The sequence below is a fragment of the Zonotrichia leucophrys genome, chromosome 29 (genome assembly GCF_028769735.1).
Source record: "Zonotrichia leucophrys gambelii isolate GWCS_2022_RI chromosome 29, RI_Zleu_2.0, whole genome shotgun sequence".
Lineage (NCBI taxonomy): Eukaryota > Metazoa > Chordata > Aves > Passeriformes > Passerellidae > Zonotrichia > Zonotrichia leucophrys.
In genome coordinates, this window is record NC_088198.1 from 3628979 (window position 1) to 3637178 (window position 8200).

Genomic DNA, 8200 nt, shown 5'->3' on the forward strand with positions numbered 1-8200 from the left:
GAAAATTCAGTATTTATCATCTTGCCCACTGGACTTTGGGGTGGCCAGAATCGCCAAAATATGGAAAAAAATTGGGTGGAAAATTCAATGTTTATCATCGTGCCCGCCGGACTTTGGGGTGGATGGAATCGCCAAAATATGGAAAAAAATTGGGTGGAAAATTCAATGTTTATCATCTTGCCCACTGGACTTTGCGGTGCTCAAAATACCCGAAAAATCAAAAAATTGGGTGGAAAATTCAGTGTTGGTCGTCGGACTTTGGGGCGGCGAGAATAGCCAGAATATGGAAAAAAATTGGGTGGAAAATTCAATGTTTATCATCGTGCCCGCCGGACTTTGGGGCGGCGAGAATTGCCAAAATATGGAAAACAAAGGGTTAAAAATTCAATGTTGACCGTCAGACTTTGGGGTGGACGGAATCGCCAAAATATGGAAAAAATTGGGTTGAAAATTCAATATTTATCATCTTGCCCACTGGACTTTGGGGCGGCGAGAATCGCCAAAAAATGGGAGGAAAATTCAATATTTATCATCGGACTTTGGGGCGGCGAGAATAGCCAAAATACGGAAAACAAAGGATTAAAAATTCGATAGTTGTCATCGTGCCGGCGAGACTTTGGGATGCTCAAAATACCCGAAAAATCAAAAAAATTGGGTGGAAAATTCAATATTTATCATCTTGCCCACTGGACTTTGGGGCGGCGAGAATAGCCAAAATATGGAAAACAAAATCAATTTTCAATGGGTGCAAAATTCAATATTTATCATCGTGCCCGCCGGACTTTGGGATGGCCAGAATCGCCAAAAAATGGGAGGAAAATTCAGTATTTATCATCGGACTTTGGGGCGGCGAGGATCGCCGAATTATGGAAAAAAATTGGGTTAAAAATTGAATATTTATCATTGTGCCGGCAAGACTTTGGGGCAGCGAGAATAGCCAAAATATGGAAAAACAAAGGGTTAAAAATTCAATATTTATCCTTGGACTATGGGGTGGCGAGAATCGCCAAAATATGGAAAAAAAATGGGTGGAAAATTCAATATTTATCATCGGACTTTGGGGCAGATGGAATCGCCAAAATATGGAAAAACAAAGGGTTAAAATTCAATATTTATCATCATGCCGGCGAGACTTTGGGATGCTCAAAATACCCGAAAAATCAAAAAATTGGGTGGAAAATTCAGTGTTGGTCGTCGGACTTTGGGGCGGCGAGAATTGCCAAAATATGGAAAAAATTGGGTGGAAAATTCAATATTTATCATCGTGCCCACTGGACTTTGGCGCTGCCAGAATCACCAAAAAAAAGGGAAAAAAAAATCCATTTTCAATGGGTGGAAAATTCAATATTTATCATCGTGCCTGCAGGACTTTGGGGTGGCCAAAATCCCTGAAAAAAGGAGAAAAAAGTGTTAAAATTCAATGTTTATCCTCGTGCCCGTGGGACTTTGGGGTGGAGAAAACCCCGAAAAAGCCGAAAATCCCGAAAAAAAGCCCCAAAAGCGAAGGCAGAAGAGCAAAAATTCGGTATTTATTTATCCCGGTGCCCGCGGGGAATTTAAGGAGAAAAATCCCAAAAAAAGGAAAATTCCGACCCCGAAACTCCGAAATCCCAAAGCGGGATTTGGGGGAAAAAATCGGAATTTTGGGCTGAGAGTGGAAATTCCCGATTTTCCCCTTTTTTTTGCCGTTATTTCTGTGGCAAAAAAATGGTGAAAAAACTCCCAAAAATCCCCAAAAAATCCAAAAATTTTCCCCAGGGCGGCGTCGGCTCCGCTTGTTTAAGGATGGAAAAATCCGAATTTTTAGGGATGGAAAAATCCAATTTTTTAAGGATGGAAAAATCGGGAATGGGGAAAAATCCCCAGCGGGGTTTGGGGTCGGATTTTGGGGATTTTTGGGGATTTTTTTGGGATTTTTTGGGGTTCTCCCCCGCGGGTTTGGACGGGGAAATTGGGAATTTCTGGCCGGATTTTGGATTTTTTTTTGGGGGGGAAATTTGGATTTTTTGGGGTTGTGCTGTCGCTGTCAGCTCGTGGTGTCCGCCTTGTACCGATCCTTGGAAATAAATCGCTTTTTTTGGTCGTTGTTTTGTCTGGAAGACAAAAAAAAAAGAGAAAAAAAAAAATTTCTGTTTGTGCGGCTTTTTCAGCACCCGGCGGGAATTCCTGGGGAAAACGGGAAAAATGGGGAAAAAATGGGAAAAAAGCAGGAAATTTGAGGGGAAAAAAGCAGGAAAATTGGGGGGAAAAAAAGCAGGAAAATTGGTTAAAAACCTCAGGAGAATGGAGGGAGGAAAAAGCGGGAAAAAAGGAGAAAAAAAGGGAAAATTAAAGGATGGGAAGGGCAGAAAATAAATGCGAGGGGTTGAAGGGAGAGCTCTAAAATGGGATTTTTATTGCGTTTAATTTCTATTTATTTCATTTTTCTTGAGGGTATTTTATTAAATTAATTTTTAGTTGGTCTATTTTTATTTATTCTTTTTTTTACTTAGTCTATTTTAGTCTAATTTTATTTAGTCTTTTTTTTTTTTAGTCTGTTTCTGATGCATTTTTCATTGAATCTCTTTCTAGGTAAGATCTTTTCATTGAATTGAATTGAATTAACTTATTTTAATTCGATATATTTGTGTTCGACCGCATTTTTATTTCACATGTTTTGATTTCATCATCTTTAATACGGTTTTTTTTTATAGAATGTGTTTTTATTTCATTGCATTCTTGCCCAATTTCAATTTTATTGGAATTTTTTATCTCTTTATTTTTCCCTCCCTAAACTCCCCCGAGGGGAAGGAAAAGGGGCCAGAAATGGTTGAAAATCCCGATTTTTTTCGGGCTTAATTTGCCCGAAATGCGGCAAAAATCGAGGGCAGAATCGGGATGGAAATGGGGGGAAAAAATCGGAATTTTAGAGGCTGCAAAACCGCTCGTGAGGGTGGCAAAATATTCAATTTATTGTGGATTTAATATCAATTTATTGCAGATTTTACATCCATTTAATATTTATTTCTGTGTTCCTTCCAGGCGCGTGGATCTCACCCCGAAAATTCCAAAAATCCCAATTTTTTTTAGGATTTCAGGGCGGATTTTTCCATTTTTTCCGGATTTTGGGGCTCCCAATATTCGGATTTGGGCGTGGGAGAGCCGGGGGTTTCAATAATTCAGAATTTGGGGTTTTTATTTTGGGGTTTTTCCTTTAAATTCGCCCTAAATTAAAATTTCCATCAGGGTTTGATAGAAACTGCCAGAAATATTTGGGAAAAATCGAGAAATTTATAGGAGAAGGAGAGAAATCGATGAATTTGTAGAAATAGATGATTAAAAAAATTTAAAATGGGGGAATTTGGGAATGGGGGGAAAATTCCTGATTTTCTTCCAAGGGTGGGAAATGGAAAATTGGAGATTTTGGGGCATTTTGGGCTCAAGTTTTGGCATTTTCAGGATCATTTTTGGTCGGTTCCAATCTCAGTTTTTGTCACTCCTGGATTCATTTTTGGTCACTTTTGGGTTCATTTTTTGTCATTTTTAGGTCGATTTTTCCTCCTGCGCCTCCTTTTCCTTCTCTTTCATTCCTGAGCCTCCAAAAATCGGGAAAAAACCCCCAAAAATGACAAAACTCAGAAATTCCTTTGATTTATTCCTCTTCAGGTTGGATTTTCAGGGGATTTTTGGGTGGAAAAATCGGGAAAATCCAGGGATTCCCCCTCCTCCATTTAATCCAAATGGAAAAAAGTGAATTTTTGGTTGGAAAAATCAAAATAATCCCCGAATTCTTTCCGTAATTTCCCTTTTTTTGGGTGTTTTTTAACCAATCCTTCCTCCCGCTGCTGATTTGGGATTTTGGGGTGTTTTCTTTCATTTTTTTCCAAGAAAAAAAACCCCGAAAAATTGAATTTCTGACCCAAACCTTGGAAAGATTTTGGGATAGAAATTCCTGATCCGGGGCCGCGCTGAGGGAGAAAATGAAATTCAGGAGGGGGAAAAAAAGGCAAAAATTGGGATTTTCGGGGTCGTGACAGCGCCTGGAGGGAAGAGGGGAAAAATGAATTAAAATTATTTAAAATTAATTGGGGTGGATTGAAATGGATTGGGATGAAAGAAAATTGAACTTAAATTCATTGGAATGAATTGGAATCAATGAAAATGAATTGGAATGAATGGAAATGAATTAGAATTAATTGGAATTAATTGGAATGAATGAAAATCAATGAAAAACGGGAATTGAATGGGAATTCTGTCCCCGAGTCTGTTCAGGATTTGATGGCAAATTCGTGTAAATTCGTATAAATTCGGGTAAATTCAGATGGATTCAGGTAAAGTCGGGTAAATTCGGATAAATTCGGGTAAATTCGGGTAAATTCGGGTCAGTTTGGGTAATCTCTGGTGAATTCAGATCGATTCGTGTGGATTCGGATCAACTCGGGTAAAGTCGGGTAAATTCGGATCAGTTCGGGTAAATTCGGATCAGTTCGGGTAATTCCGGATAAATTCGTGTAAAGTCGGGCAATTCCGGGTAATTTCGGATTTTTCCCGGATTTTCGCCCCCAAACTCGATCCCGGGCGGCGGTGACGTCACGGGGCGGTGACGTCACGGGGGTTACCCTTGACCTTGACATCACGGGGGAGGTCCGGGGGCCCCGGGCCGGGTTTGGTTTAACCCGGGCTCGGTTTATCCCGGGTTTGGTTTATCCCGGGTTTGGTTTAACCCGGGTTTGGTTTATCCCGGGTTTAGCTCGGTTTAACCCGGGTTTGGTTTAACCCGGGTTTGGTTTATCCCGGGTTTGGTTTAACCGGGTTTGGTTTATCCCGTTTGGGCCGGCTCTGTCCCGCCCGGCCCGGCCCCGTTTCCCTCCCTCCCCTCGATATTTTTGATTTTTCCCTTTTTTTCCTTCGTTTTTAGCGAATTTTCTCCTCTTTTTTATTTTTTCCCGTTTTTTCCCCCCCTGTTTTCCCCTATTATTTTCCTTTTATCCCTTATTTTTTCCCTTTCCCCTTCTCTTTCTATTTTCCTTTCTTCTTTCCCGTTTTTTCCTTTTCTCCCCATTTATCTCCTTTTTTCCCCTATTATTCCTTCCTTTTCCCTATTTTTCCTTTCTCCTATTATTTCTTTCCCCGTTTATTTCCATTCCTCCTATTTTTCCTTTCTTTGTTTCCTTTCTTTTATCTCTTCATTTTTCTTTTTCCTATTATTTCCTTTCTTTTTCTATCCTTTCCCTCTCTTCAAACCTGATTTTATTTCTTTTTCTGTTTATTTCCTTTCTTTTTTCTATTTTCCCTTCCTTGTTTCCCTTTTATTTTTCCCATTTTTTCTCTTTATTTTCCCTTTTTTTCCCCATTTCTTATTTCCTTTCTTTTTTCTATTTTCCCTTCCTTGTTTCCCTTTTATTTTTCCCATTTTTCCCCTTATTTTTTCCACTTTTCCCCATTATTTCCCCTTTTTTTCTCCCTCTTTATTCCCGCTCCCGACCCGACATTTCCCCGTTTATTTTTTTTCCCCAAAATCCAATTTTTTAAGGCTCAAATCCCCGCCAGGATCGGGAATTTCTCTCATTTCAGCTCCAGGTGAGTGCAGCTCCCGTTTTACCCGAAATCCCGCAAAAACTTGGCCTTGAAAGAAAAAAAAAAAGAGGGGAAAAAAGGAAAATAAAGGAGAAAAATAGAGGAAAAATTAAAAAGGGGAAAATTAAAAAAAAAAAAATTAAAAAGGGGAATAAACGGAGGAAAAAAATGAGAAGAAAATGAAAATAAAGTTGATTTTTTCTTATTTTTGGGATCTTCCCGAGCTTTGCCAAGAAATTTTTCCCGAATTGTTTCCAGCGCCGCTTCCCGGGGTTTTGGGGTTTGGTTTTTTTGGGGTTTTGTGTTTTTGATTTTTGGGGTTTTTTTGGTTTTTTCCTTTCTTGGCTGCTCCGCCTCAAAGTGGGGAAAAAATTCCATTTTTTGGGGATTTTTGGGAGCCGAGCCCGGAATTGGCGGCCGCGCTGCGGGCGGGGCTCGGGGCCCAGAAATTCCATTTTTTTCGCCTCTTTTTCCTCAAAAAACGGGATTAAAATGGATTAAAAATCGCTTTTTTTGGGGTTCTTTAAGTCGCGATTGGGACGGGAGAATCCCGCGGGTTTTTCCAGGTTATTTTTTGGGATTTTTTAGGAATTCCAGGGAAAAAAAACCTCGAATTTCTGCCCCAAAAGCAGCGCTGGAGTCAAACCCGAAATTCCCTCCCCGATTTGGGGTTGGATTTTCCCTTCTGGGGATTCTCCGCTGGCAGAAAATGAGAAAATTTGGGAAAAAATTGGATTTTCCATTAATTTCCCTCTTTGGGACCCGAACTGGAACCGCTCACAGAAATTTCCCATTTTTGCCATGGAGTTTAATTTAATTTTATTGTATTTTATTTTTGGGTCGGAATCCCGTTTTCCGGCTTTTTAACGGAATTTCATTTTATTTTTGGGGGCTCAATCCCATTTCCAGACGGAAAATTCGGGTTATTTCCATTCATTCCTTCCATTTTTAATCGGCGAAATTCTGAATATTTCCATTCATCTCTTCCATTTTTAATTGGCAAAATTCGGGATATTTTAATTTATTTATTCCATTTTTAATTCGGATTTCTGGCACTGAAAATCCCTCTCCGGGCCGAGCCGAGCGCTGGGAATAAATTGAATTTACAAGGAGGAAAAATCCCCCAAAATTGAATTTTTCAGCGCCGCGACGGGAAAGGGAAAAAAAGGAACAAAAAAAGGGAAAAATGGCGGGTATAAAAAAGAAGGAAAAGCTCCCAAAAAGCGGGAATTGGGCTGGAAATTGGGAATATTTGGGGTTTTCGGCGGCCGCTCATTTGCATGGGATGCCGACCCGTTTTACTGCCCGAGACAGTGACCTTGAACTGCGCCGCCTTTTATGGCCCGGCCTGCAATTTGATTATTTTCGCCTTTTTTCCACCCAGCTTGGCAATTTCCGGCCGTTCCCCCCCAAAAAACGACCGAAAATTCAAAATAAATTCTCTTTCCAGGGAGGTTTTGCCGAAAAATCGGGATTTTTCTCAGTAGGGAAAAAAAGGGAATTTTATTTTATTTTAAATTTATGGTTTTTTTCCATTTTTAAAATATATTTAATTTTTTAAAAAATATTTTTCCATTTATTTTAAATGTATTTAAAATATTTTTCCCATTTATTTTAGATATATTTAAAAGTTATATTTAATTTTATTTTTATTTATCTTTAACTGATTGAATCAGTTTTTAATTATTTTTTTTTTCCGGGGTTTTTTGAGTTAAAAAAGGAATTCCAAATCCGGGGGGTTTTTCCGAGCGATTTAAGCGGGAATTGGGATTTTTCTTTTTTTTTTTTTTTTCTCTTTTTTTACAAAAGGCGTCCCCGGGGTTTTTAAAGTGATTTTTCCGAGCATTCCCTGAGCAGAAAAATGGGATTTTAATGGGAAAAATCCCCCTGGAAAGGCGGGAGCGCCGCCGAGGGGTTTTTAGGCTTTATTTTATTTCCATTTCTGGCTTTATTTCGGTTTTTTATTCCCATTTCTGCTTTTATTTCGGGTTTTATTTCTGGTTCGGGAGCTCAGGCCACGCTTGGGATGTTCGGAGATTTTCCTGCTTGGAAAAACGGGGGAAAAAAATGAGAAAAATGTGAAAAAAACCCCAAAATACCCCAAAAATAAATCGCTTTTCTCACCCCGATTCCCCCCGCTCAACCCCGCAGCGCCGCCCCCAAAATCGCGATTTTTTAATTGGATTTTTGGCCGCAAAAACGCCCAAAATCAGGAGTTTGAAACCCCGAAAAAATCGGGATTTTGGGGCAGAAATTCCCTTTTCCAGCAGGGAACGGAGCCCCGGGCAGGAATTTTTGGCGGAGGGGAAGAATTTAATTTTTTTTCGCAGAAAAATAAATAAAAAATGCAGCGAACAAAAGGGAGGGAAATGATTGAAAATCTTCCAGCGGCTTTTGATTCTCGCCTCGTACCTGGAGGGGGAAAAATTCCTTGGCAGGGCTTGGAAAACGCCCAAAAAAGGGGAAAAAATTAAAAAATAAATGGAGAAAAACCGCCCAAAAAGGGGGTAAAAATAGGGGGAAAAAAAGAAACAAAAAGGGGGAAAAATTAAAAATAAACGGAGAAAAACCGCCCAAAAAGGGGGTAAAAATAGGGGGAAAAAATAAAAAATCAATAGAGAAAAACCGCCCCAAAAAAGGAGAG